The sequence below is a fragment of the Cryptomeria japonica genome, chromosome 4 (assembly GCF_030272615.1).
Source record: "Cryptomeria japonica chromosome 4, Sugi_1.0, whole genome shotgun sequence".
Classification (NCBI taxonomy): domain Eukaryota; kingdom Viridiplantae; phylum Streptophyta; class Pinopsida; order Cupressales; family Cupressaceae; genus Cryptomeria; species Cryptomeria japonica.
This window is the reverse complement of record NC_081408.1, coordinates 584,826,785-584,840,392: the sequence shown is the minus strand read 5'-3', so window position 1 is coordinate 584,840,392 and position 13,608 is coordinate 584,826,785.

Sequence of the window (13,608 nt, the reverse complement as noted above, 5' to 3'; positions counted from 1 at the left end):
TACTGTGTCTTAATTTTATCGTTCTCATCACAAAGTGATTTCAGCTGTGTGTAAATGTATAATGACCCTAAGTCCTCTAACTTACAGTCAATATAATTGGACAGATCACCATTTACCACAACTCTACTCAGAACTTGAGATAATGCATTATATGACACAATTTCATATGCCTTTAGAGCTTCCATAGGCTCTGAAGTGATCATCAACCTCTCTACAGACTTTGAAGAAGATGCCATTCTAGACATACAAGATTTGAAACAACGTGTTCAAAGAAATACCTTGTTTAGCACACGCCGCTCCTTTTACCAGTTGAAATGACCAAGTGCACACCAGTTTGATTTTCTGCAACTTTCAATTCAACTTAATTTCTCAATTCACGAAACAATTTGATAATTAACAATAAGACAATCTTACTTAGCTTTGCAATCACTTCAAATTTCTTTCTCAAATGAGTTAGGGTAAAAATGACAAAGTAAAACTCACTTTTATCCTTTTTACCTACTGCAATAAATGCTCACTTGTTAGGGTTACAAACCCTAATTTCACCACTCAAGTGGAAAACTGGTTGATAACATGTTAACTAAAAGTTACCAAAATTTCATGTTTCAAAATTCTGTCTCACTCATTTTTCACAAGAGGTCTGGAGATGTTTTACCGTTAAGCTCCCCTTAGCCATATTAAAAAGGCTTAAGTCACCGGTGCATGGTTCTCTTCACTGGGTGAAGGAACAGTTTCTTCTCTAGGTGAGTCATTGCTCTTCTTCTTCCAAATCCGATTCATATCCTCTCTAGTTTCTTCAATATCGAATTTCTGCTTTCCTTTCTGATCCTTGGAAGAGTTGACCGGTTTGCTATTTCTAGATCTACAGAATTTTGCTAAGTGCCACAGTTTGTTATAGTGATAACAGGCCATACCAGATGATCTCCAAGGTCCTGCATTTCCTCTTCCCATTCTTCTTTTGCAGTTCATAGCCACATGACCAAAGTTATTACAGAAGGTGCAAATAACATTTGTTACCTTTTCCATCTTGAATGGACTAAACTGGTTATCATAGGATCTTTACCAGTGCAGGTTTACCCGGTTATCAAATTTCCTCATCTGGTCACCATTTGGTCTTGGATGCATGTGTGGCATAGGGTTGTTTGCTCCATATCTACACTCAATAGATCTATGTCCATACATTCCACATGTGAAGCAATGACCTTCAAACTTTTTGGACACATACCTAGCATTAGTATTGTACCTTACATTTCTATTAGGTTTGTCCCTACAAACATTTGCAGTGTGACCAGGTTTATGGCAAACAAAGCAGAAAGGTTTAAAGACCTTCTTACCAGTAGACTTTTTGATCTTAGGAGCAGATTTGTTCTTAGTACAAGAGGATTCACCTTTTTCAGTTTTGTGAAAACCAAGTCCAGAGATATCACCCTTCATTCTTTGTGATTGAATTTGTTCTTCCAGCATGGTAGAACTTTTGATGAACTTCTCCAATTTCTCATTGGCTTCAGTAAGCTATTTGATGAGATCTTCATTATGCTTAGATAGGTTCTCTTTTAGAGATGATGCAAGCTCAAGATCTAGTTGTAGGTTCTCCTTTTCTTCTCTTTCAGCAATCAGATTCTCATGCATAGTGTCCTTTTCTCGTTTGATCTTTGTAATCTCTTGATCTCTTTCCTTGATAAGATCTTCGGTAGCTCTTCTGGCTTCTAGTTCTTGACTCATGTGGATAGTGAGACATTCTAGCTCTCTCCTTAGATTCAGTTTCTCACCATTCAACTTTTCAACTTCCTCTACTAAAGCATCAATATTGGCTTCATCTGAAGAACTATTATCAGATATCTCTAATAGTTGTTTAGTTAGCTCTCTCCTCTTGACTTGAGAAGCTTTCAGTTTGACCCTAAGGGATTCAAGTTCATTTTTGCTAGCTTCTATCTCTCTATCCATCTCACGGTAGCTCATGTCCCCCATGGTGGTTTCATGGCTCCCTTCTAAGCAGTTAGGATTCAAAGAAGTTAGGCTCTGATACCAATTGATGGACTTGAAAAGCACTGGGAGGGGGGGGAGGGGGTGAATCGGTGACACCAAATAAAACACTACTTCAAACACTAACCGGTAGATGAACTTAACAAATCTTTTAAACACAATGCATGCAATCCAAAATGATATAAAAACATTCACAAAAAGTAAAGCATCCACCATAACACAAGTGTTTATACGTGGAAAACCCAAATAGGTAAAAACCACAGTGAGATGGAACTCACAAGTTAACTATTTGCAGTAATAGATAACTGATTGGTTAACATCTACGAAGTGCTCTGCTAGGAGCAAATCTTGTTAGAGATCCCAAAGCTTGATTAGAAGCTTGTAACCTATTAAAGGTAGTACACTGTTAGGAGTAACCTTGCTAGAGGATTTAAGAATCCAAACTAATGGATCACCTTGTTAGAGGATTTGTACATTGAAGCTTGTTAGAGCTTACCCGGTTAAGGGATTTGATTCTGTTGTAATGGTTAGAAAACAACAAGAAAGGTTTGATCTGTTCTAAGTAGCACAATACTTGCTTGATCAGATCCTTCTAAGTACATTCAACACTGCTCTTCAACACACTCTTCATCTTAACACTTATCGCTCTTCAACAAAAACTTTTGCTCTTCATGCATACCATCAATTACATAATATCTTGCTTTTAAATGATTCACTAAGATATCTTTAATAGACATTCAAATCTTATGTCAGTCTAAGGAAATCAAAACACAATTTCCTAGATGCAGTGTATCTAGACATGTGATCAAAACTTATCACAAAAATTACTACCAAGTAGTCGGTGTAGGTAACATATCATGGAAATAACCAAATACTGGTTGGAACAATCAATACCGGTTTGAATAAAACATATGAGCCATTGTCCATGAATCTTCTCTTGATCTCCATCTGGATCTTCATCTTGATGCCGACTTAGTATAACCATAGGTTGCCTCCTATGCACATACTGGCTAGAGATAAACCTCTAACATACCAATTAACAGTGTAAACAATTGAAGTTACACCGGTAGTCAATGTAATCATATGTGTGTGTGTGTGTGTGAGAGTGTTTCATTAATGACAACAAGTGATGAATTTGTTACAATCATCATCAAGCCAACATAAGGTGGATGCAAAAAGCTAAAGGATAGTGGAATGACCCTTTACACATAGTGCCTGTTTCTAGGTTTTCATCATATTTACATGCCCAAGGCACCACTAGAAGTGGTTTTCACCGGAGGATGAATTTATTTATCTTTACTATTTTTGCTATTTTTGCCTTTTTTTTTTTTTTTTTTAGAATTTTGAACATACCTACATTGCCAAGGACTATGCATACAATATCTTGAGGTGCTGGATATTGAGGGGGTCATTGAGAGGCTCTCCTTCTAGAGTTGATAACTGATAGGCCCCTGAACCATACTTTGTTGTTACTACATATGGACCTAACCAGTTAGCTTCAAAACTTTCCTTTCTTCTATCGGTCCTGCTGATTCCATGGATTTTCTTTGAGGAATAGATTACCTACTTCAACTCTTGAGGGTGAAACCTCTTCTGATATTGCCTTTTGAGTCAAATTTGATATACTTGTGGATGATCAAATGATTTCTGACATTGTTCATCAAGGAAATCAAGCTGAGCTAGTCTTGTCACTCTATAGTATTCATGAGGAACAAACTCTCTCAAGGATATGCGTAATGATGGTAGCTTGACCTTAATTGGTAAGACTGGTTCTGTACCATAGATAAGGGAGTATGGGGTGGCTCCAGTGGGAGTTCAAATGTTAGTGTGATAAACCTAAAGGGAGGGGTTTAGATGGAGGTTCCAGTCACGACTAGTTTCATTGGCAACCTTTTTGAGGATGCGAAGAAAGGTTTTATTGGTTGCCTCAGCCTAGTCATTTCCTTGAGGGTAATATGGAGTGGAGCAACGATGCTAGATATGGAATATGAAACATAGATCATGCATATGTTGGTTTTTAAATGGGGTTTTATTGTTAGTAATGATGGTGGAAGGAATTACATGGCGACAAATGATGTGATACATGATAAAATCAGATGCTTGTACACCAGAGGTGAGGGTGAGAGGGATGACTTCGACCCATTTGGTGAAATATTTAGTAGCTATAATGATAAACTTGGTGTCCATATGAGAAAGGAGGACAGATCTTACCAATGAGTTCTAGACCCCATGTAGAATAGGGCCATGGCATTGTTATCAACTGCAAATCCTATGCTAGAACATGGATCAGGTCTTTGTGCCAATGACATGGCACATACTTCTTGACAAATTCACAATAATCATGTTCCATGGTGGGCCAGTAATATCCCTGAAGAAGTCACCGATTAGGAGGGACCTCAAAGAGATCAATCCGGACTGGTCAGCAAGAGTAAACACAACAAAAACATAAAGATATGATGGAGGCAATGTAGTTTAGATTGAATTATGACATGAAACATGATTATAACCAACCAGTAATAACCAAGTTATAGAAACTGGCTCACAGGCCTACTAAAACATGCTCAAAGTACATAATAGGTCACAATCGAGACCTTCAATCTCAAGATCTATCTTCTACGCTTAGTCTCACTACTTGATTCTTCAATTGTTGCATTCTAATGCACAATTACAATTATATATACGATACAAGGGGATCCGGTCAGCCCAAAAAGGCACAAAAACCTGAAGAACAAGACCTAACATGTAAAACCAACAAGGTCGGCCTTCGCCAAGAGATTCCTCCGGAAAATCCAAAGGATGAAGTGTATATCATGGGAAAAGGTCAGCCACATGCCAAGGAACATTGGAATCAATGCCCAAGGCTCCGCAAGCTTCGGAAGGGGTTCCAGTAGATCACCAAAATAGGCCAAGCAACTGGTAATAAGAAATTGTCAATCGGTAACATGAAATTGTCATGGAAACCGATAGTGACAACTTGCTGGAAAATGATCCAAATGCGATGCAGTCTAGAAATAAGAAAGATGATCAAGTCTTCAAGTAGAATCCAACTCCATAGGATCCGGTGAGCCAAAAATGGTACACACAAAGAAATGCTGAAACTCCAAACAAAAAGCAAAACAAAAAGGAAAATGTTTTTGGTTGATGCAAGATTGCTATGAACTGGGGATGCTCCTGCATTAGACATCTAGGGTTATTGAAAAAGTGAGCCTCTCACTTTGCTGGGGTTAGAGGAAAACCAAGGCATTCTACCTCTTCCTGAGAATTCCAAGATGAATCTTCAACTGGTATATCCTTCCACTTCATACTCCTTATACTGATTGCTCCGGGTACTTCGCCCAATCCTACTATCAAAAATTTCTTCAATCTGATCCGGTTCCTTATGGGGAAACTATTTCTCCAAGTCTGCAATACTATCCTCACTGAATTCTGGTTCATGATACTCATGAAGATCGACAATGTTAAACATAGGTGAAATACTCTCACTCTCCGGTAACTCCACTTCAAATGCATTCCCAGAATGGAACTTCCTAAAAATACTGCAAGGTCCAAACATTTTCATCTGCAATTTGTTATAAGTTCCAATGGGGAATCTTTCTTTTATCAGATATGCCATCACTTCATCACCAACTTCAAATTCCTTATGTCTCCTCTTCTCATCTTCCTTCTCCTTATACTTGCTGTTCATGTCCTCCAAATGCTGCTTAGCTTGAATATGCAAGGCTTCCACGTGATCTGTAAAGTCTTCTGATTCTAAATTTCTTTGATCTTCACTACTAATATTTCTTAATTTTGATATACCTCTAGAATGCACTCCGGTAACAATCTCAAAAGGTGTTCTTCCGGTACTCTTGTTTACTGAATTGTTGTAGGCAAACTCTGCTTGTGTAAGAATCAAATCCAAACTTCTAGTTTTGTCTCCAACTAAACATCTCAAGAAATTTCCCAAGCTCCAGTTAAGTACTTCTATCTGTCCACCAGTCTATGGATGAAAAGTATAAATGACCTTCAAATCTGTCTTCATCTTCTTCCAAAGTGTTCTCCAAAAACAACCAACAAATTTAGTGTCTCTGTCTGAAACTATGCTCTAAGGTAATCCATGCAATATCACTACTTCCTTGAAAAATAGGCCCGCTACATGTAATGTGTCTGATGTCTTCTTACAAGGTATGAAATGAGCCATCTTCGAGAATCTATCCACTACCACAAATATAGAATCATTCCCTCTCGGTGTTTTAGGTAATCCAAGTATGAAATCCATGCTTATATCCTCCCAAGGTCTTACTAGTACTGTCAAAGGTTTATACAATCCCACATTCTAACTACTACCCTTTGCAACTTGACAAACTCTACAACTTTGCACATATTTCTTAACATCCTTATGAATCTAGGGCCAAAAGTACTGCTCACTCACCAATGCTACTGATTTATCAATACGAAAATGTCCAACTAATCGTCCACTGTGTTTCTCCTTTATCAGGTTCTCCCTCATAGAACTCTTAGGTATGCACAACTAAACTCCTTTGAATATAATTCCATCCCAAATGAAGTAATCCAACCAATTTCTTCTATCTACCATAACCGGTTCTCTACATGATCTCCAAGGTTCTGCAAAATCCGGGTCATCATCATACAAGGTGTTCAATTCTTCAAATCCTAATACTGTCACTCTCATCTTTGTTAGCAAATTCCTTCTCCTACTCAATGCATCAACAACTTTGTTAGATTTCCCACTTCTATGCTTCAACACAAAGGTGTAACTCTACAAAAAATCTACCCATCTCATATGTCTCTAATTCAACTTACTCCGTCTATTCAAATATTGCAAAGCTTGATGACTTGTATACAACACAAACTCCTTAGGCAATAGGTAATGTCTCCACTTCTTCAAGGCTTAAACTATGACATAAAACTCCTATTCATACACTAAATATCTCCTCCAGGCAACATTTAATTTATCACTGAAACAAGCTACTGCTCTCCCTTCCTGACTCAAGACTGCTCCTATTGCTCTTCCACTTGCATCACAATCCACTTGAAATACTTTATTGAAATCTGGTAAAGCTAACACAAACTGCTCAGTCACTTTCTGCTTCAATAGTTCAATTTTTTTTTCTCCAGTGGTCCACTTGAATTCCTCCCTGATCTCCTCTCATGGTATCAATCATAGGGTCACAAACTAAACTGAAATTTTTGATGAACTTCTAGTAAAAACTAGCCAATCCATGACATGATCTTACCTCTCCAATGCTTTCCGATGTAGGCCACTCAACAATTTCTTTTACTTTCTCAGGGTCCATCTTCAAACCATCGTCACATATCCCAAATCCCAAATAGACTAACTCATCCTTCATGAAAGTACACTTCTTGATATTTATCAACAACTTTTCTTCTCTCAACCTCTGCAAAACTTGTCTCAACTGCAACAAATGTTCCTCTTTTGTCTTACTAAAAAATTAGAATGTTATCCAAATATACAATAACAAACTTACCCAAGAATTTCTTCAATACCTCATTCATCAGCCTCATGAAAGTACTCAGTGCATTAGTTAACCCAAAATGCATCACCAACCATTCATACAGTCCTTCATTTGTCTTGAATGCTATCTTCCACTCATCTCCTTCTTTGATCTTGATATGATGATATGCACTCTTCAAATATATCTTTGTAAAGTATTTGGCTCCACTCAAACAGTCCATTATGTCATCCATCCAGGCAAAGGAAATGAACATTAAATGTGATTTTGTTTATTGCTATGAAATAAGTACTTTCTCCACTCTCCATTCTTCTTAGGTGCTAATACTACTGTACCTACTGCACAAGGGCTTAGAATTTCCTCGATCAAACCTTTCTTCAATAACTCCTGCACTTGTCTATTCATCTCTTCATTCTCTGCTGGTTTCATCTGATGTGCAACTTTGTTAGGCAAACTAGCTTCAGGAACCAGGTCCATGCAATGACTGATACTTCTCACAGGTTGAAATCCATCAGGTACATTATCTGAAATGATGTCTTCGTATTTTGTCAACAAATATTTTATCTCTTTTGGTTGATCCTATTCATGCTTTGGATTCTCAGGCTTCTTAGGAATTAAAGTAAAACACACATTCTCATGTCTCAGTCCATCCAAGAATTTCCTTCCATCTACCAAACAGATTCTAGCATTCATACAAACTTCACTCTTCAAAGGTTCCTCCAAGGGCAACAAGGTTTGCTTCATACCATTGGCCACAATAGTGTATTTATTCTTCCTCCCATCATGTACTATCTGTCTATCAAACTGCCAAGGTCTACCCAACAAAAGATGACAAATATCCATAGGCATAATATCACACAAGACTTCATCATGATAATTCCCAATTTTCAATTTCACCAAACATTGCTCACTTACTAACAACTTATGTTTATCCTAAATCCATGCTATCTGATAAGGTTTAGGGTGTTTCAATCTTTCCAAATTCAACTTATTCACCATCACTTCTGAAACAAGATTATCTCAACTACCTCTATCAATAACAACTTTACAACACTTACCGAATACCTTACGATCTTGAATAAATTCTTCATCTGCAAGGGCTCTTCATCTCTCCTGGTATGACACAAAGCTCTCCTCATCATCAAAAATTCTCCATCTTTCGGTTTATTATTTGATCTAGTGGGGTTATCTTCCACCACTACTTCTCTTCCGGTATTCTTTGTCTCCTTACACTTGAAATCATGATGTCCTTCTCCTCCACACTTATAGCAAGTTCCTCTAAATGTTCTCTTGTCTTGTCTTCCAAAATTCTCATTTTGGTAGCCATCCGGTTCTCTCCTCAAGTAGAAATTTCTATCATCTTTCCGGTATGAATTACCTTCTTTTCTTACTTCCTTGTCCTTGTTTTGATCTATACAAGTTCCTTTACGTCTGATATATCCTCTTCCTCCTTGAAATCTTCCTTCGGTAAACCTTCCACCTCTTCCTCTCTGCCTCTTCTCATGTCTTTTGTTTAGCTTCTCTTCTGCCTTTAGGACATACTGGTAAGCCTCTTCAATACTCTCTAATTTGATCAAACTAAGTTCATCTTGTATAGACACCCGTAATCTATTCAAATATCTTGCAACTTGTTCAACTTCATCATCAACATGTCTGGATCTTATGTTCAACTTGTAAAATGCTTTAGTTTATTCCTTCACACTAGATTCCTTCTGTCTCAAATTCCACAACTTCCAGAATAGATTCACTTGATAAACAATTGGCATAAATTTTGATTTCAACTTAGCAATCATCTGATCCCATGTCTTGATCTTCTTTTTACCTCTTCTCTGTCTATCAACTTGCAAATGCTGCCAACAAAGAGATACATGACCTTTCAACTGGGTACATGCATATTTCATCTTTCTTTCTTCTGTAGTGTTTTCAAAATCAAATTATTTCTCCATCTCCAAGATCCAATCCATCAATTCATCTGAGTCCAACTTCCCATCATATTTCAATGGGTAAAATTAGGTTTAGTATTCACCTTACTCAAAACCCTCAAAAACCTTTCCTCATCCAGATCAACCGCCAGTGGGTTTGTTTGTTTTTCTGGGGCTTCTTCTCCTTCATCTTCACTTACATCTTCGATGTGTCAGCCTCTCTTCTAGGTCATTTCCATGACTTTCCACTGGGTTTCTATCCCTCACAATATTTCCATCACAACAGGGTCTGCATTCCCATGTTCTCCACCATTCCTAGTTCCTCTTTGCGCCATCATTCATGCTAGTCCTCTATAGCTACAGGTTAGATCCACAGTCCACCACCCTACAACAAAAATATCAGGAAACACAACCTCCAAAATGAAAAACTTCATTCTGATACCACTTGAAGCAATCACCGATTAAGAGGGACCTCAAAGAGATCAATCCGGACTGATCACCAAGAGTAAACACAACAAAAACATAAAGATATGATGGAGGCAATGCAGAGAAAATTGAATTATAACATGAAAACTGATTACAACCAACTGGTAACAATCGGGTTATAGAAACTGGCTCACAGGCCTGCTAAAACATGCTCAAACTACATAATAGGTCACAACTGGGACCTTCAATCTAAAGATCTATCTTCTACGCTTAGTCTCACTACCCGATTCTTTGATTGTTGCATTCTAATGCATAATTATAATTATATATATGATTCAAGGGGATCTGGTCGGCCCAAAAAGGGGTCAAAACTCGAAGAACAAGACCTAACCTATAAAACCAACAAGGTCGGCCTTTGCCAAGAGATTCCTCCAGAAAATCCAAAGGATGAAGTGTAGATCATGAGGAAAGGTCGACCGCATGCCAAGGAACATCAGAATCAATGCCCAAGGCTCTGCAAGCTTCGGAAGGGGTTTCAGTAGATCACCAAAATAGGTCCAGACAACTGGTAACAAGAAACTGTCAACTGGTAACAAGAAAGTGTCAACGGAACTGATATCGATAACTTGCCGAAAAATGATCCAAATGCGATGCGGTCAGGAAATAAGACAGATGATCAAGTCTTCAAGTAGAATCCAACTCTACTAGATCCGGTGAGCCAAAACTAGTACACATAGAAAGAAATGCTGAAACTACAAACAGAAAGTAGAACAAAAAGGAAAATGTTTTTGGTTGATGCAAGATTGCTATGAATCGGGCATGCTTTTGCATCAATCCCAGTCTTAAGAGTTATTTGGTAAGAACATATATCCACTCATTTGAGCACCACAAGTTCTGGCATGCACTTCTTTCATCACAAGATTAGCTTCATTAAAATCTAAAAATCTAGTGAGGATATCAAGGTAGCCTCAACAATATAGATTGTGTCCTATAAGGGTGAATCAGGCACACCAATAGATGAGGTTTCAGTGTTCATTATGAGATATGATAGATGGAAGGGTATTTTCATTAAGGTATACCTGTATATCATGTTACCAGGGTGATTAGGGTCCAAGGATGTTGCACACCATCTCTATGTGCGATATTTTAAATGCTGATTGGAGGAGTTGATCAACCAAAAACTCATATTTAGGGCTATCTGATTTAATAGCGAGAAGGGACCCAATGGTGGCCATTGCATCGATCGCTTTGTTCTAAGTCCTAGGGATCTGATTAAAGATGATGTTTTGAAAATTCCAGTTGAGGTCATCGGCCATTCTTTTGTAAGGTAGGAGTTTATTATCCTTAGTTTTGTACTCATCATTCACCTACTGAATGAATAACTAGGAATCTCCATAGATAAGGATATCCATGATGTTCCATTGAATGGTTGTTTTGAGACCAATGATAAGTCCTTCATATTCAACAATATTATTGGTGCAAGGGAAAGACAATTTGAAGGACTCAGGGATGATAATGCCTTGAGGAGTAACAAATAAGAAACTTTCCCTTGATCCTTTCTAACTGTGAGAACCATCAAAATAGAGATTCCAGGGGGTTGTGTTGTGATCATGCATACATATCCATCTAGGAATTCTGTGACCAATGGGTAAGCATCAACGAAGGGTGTTTCTACTAACTAGCTGCAATGACCTGTCCTTTGATGGGATTTTTGTCCATATACTAAATGTAAAATTCACTGAGCAACATAATCCACTTGGCAATATGACCGGTGAGGGTTGTCTTGGATAACAAGTACTTTAGGGGATCAATCATGCAGATGAGCTTGACATTTTGACTTAACGTGTAGAGTCAAATCTTTTGCAAGAAAAAGACAATAGCTAAACATGGTTTTTCTATAGGATGTCGATTTTGGGAAGTGGAAAGTCATCCTTAGGACATGCCTTATTAAGATCCCTAAAATCTGTACATACTTTGATGGCACCACAAGGCTTATAGATAGGTGCCATATTGGAGATCCAATATGAGTAATCAATTAGTTGGATGAAATTGACCTCTAAGAGTTTTTCCAACCCTGCTTTGACCAATAGTGCAATTTTAGGATGCATCTTGCATAGTTTCTATTTAATTGGCTTGGCATTTGGATTCATTGCCAAGTGATGAACTACTAGTTTAGGATTGAGGCCAGACATGCCTACATAAGACCATGTGAAGTTGATGGGCCACTTATGAAGGATCTCAGAGAAAACCTGAAATTCATCATCAGGTAGAGAAGTAGCTACATGAGTGATATACGAGTTGTCTGCAGTACCCAAATTTATCTCTTTGGTCTGATATATGAGAATTGATGATCTCTCAAGAACTTGTATATCAATGAGGGGAAGAAGGGAGTCCTCATCCTCTGGCGTCCATAGAGGTTTTCACCAAAAGACACACCCTTTATTTTTACTATTTTATGGTCTAGAGTGCCTTAGAAAGGTTTTCACCATGAGACTCTTGATATTTTAATTATTTTTCACTTTTGTGGTTAAGGATCCCCTCTTCCCTGAAGTAACCTTTAGGATCCAACTTATACACTATGTTCTGCTCAAGATAATATCATGGTACACACTCAATTGCCCCTAGGAATTGGAGCACTATATCATTTTGGAACGTGTCAAGGTATGCAACATTTTGGCCCTAATTGATGAGTTCAAGATGGATAAGTGGAAGGTCACTTAGGAGAATGAATGTGTCAAATAGGGTGGATGTGCCAAAGGTTGAGGAGCTATCTATATTATCGTACGCTTGTTTGACAACCTCCTCATACATGTCTTTGATATCGACTAAAACATTTTTGTTGTTTCTGGAAGTGCTAGTTGAAGTTTAGGCTCTATGGGAGGAACGTCCAAAACCAAGCCCTTGATGGTGAACATTAGGAGGTCTGTGAATTCCACTTTTTTCATGTCCTAGCTCTTCGCCTTGGTAATCCCATTTTTGAGTAGACAATTTATGAGTTGCAGGATATTTCTCTTTGAACTGATTTAGGTGGGTATCATTATCTACAAAGACATCTATGAAGAGCCATTGATTAATATCCCCTTCTATAACCTTGTGGTTGAGGTCACCATGGGAATGGAATGTGGTGGAGCCACATTTTTAGACCATAGGTTCTTTCTTCTTTTGCTCTTTAGTAGGTTTCCCATGAGCGTGTGGATCTAGAGGTAGGGCGCCTACTATGAAAGTGCCTTGTAGGGCGTATTCGCCACATCCAGTGTTGGTAATATTGAGTTTTGAGGAGGATAAGATGTAAGTTTTCTCCTTTACAAGGATGAGTATGGCATCAGGGTCAACATATGAGGATGATGATGTGGCTTGGGAAGCTCCAATGTCAATACTTGGGAAATGATGTGAATATGGTGAAGAAGCCTCAAGAGTATAGTAGTACTTGAATGGTTGGGTGTCACCATGAATCATGATTTCACAGCCTTGATATGGAAATTTGAGGTACTAATGGTAAGTGGAAGGGATGACCTACATGGCATGGATCCATGGATGAATGAGGAGGATATTTAATGGTAGGTCAAGATCAATGATGTGGCATAATATGCTCTATGTTATTGGGCCCACCTAAATAGGGAGATTGATCATCCCCACTAAACTTCTCTCAACATTATCATATTATTTGATGCTGATGCATTGGTTGTATATTTACGCAATAGTGTACCCCACTTGAGTAAGAGGTTCAGGGCAGAACCAATATTGATCAGTACTTGTTTTACCTCATAACATTTGACAATAGCTTCAATATTTAGTGGACGAAT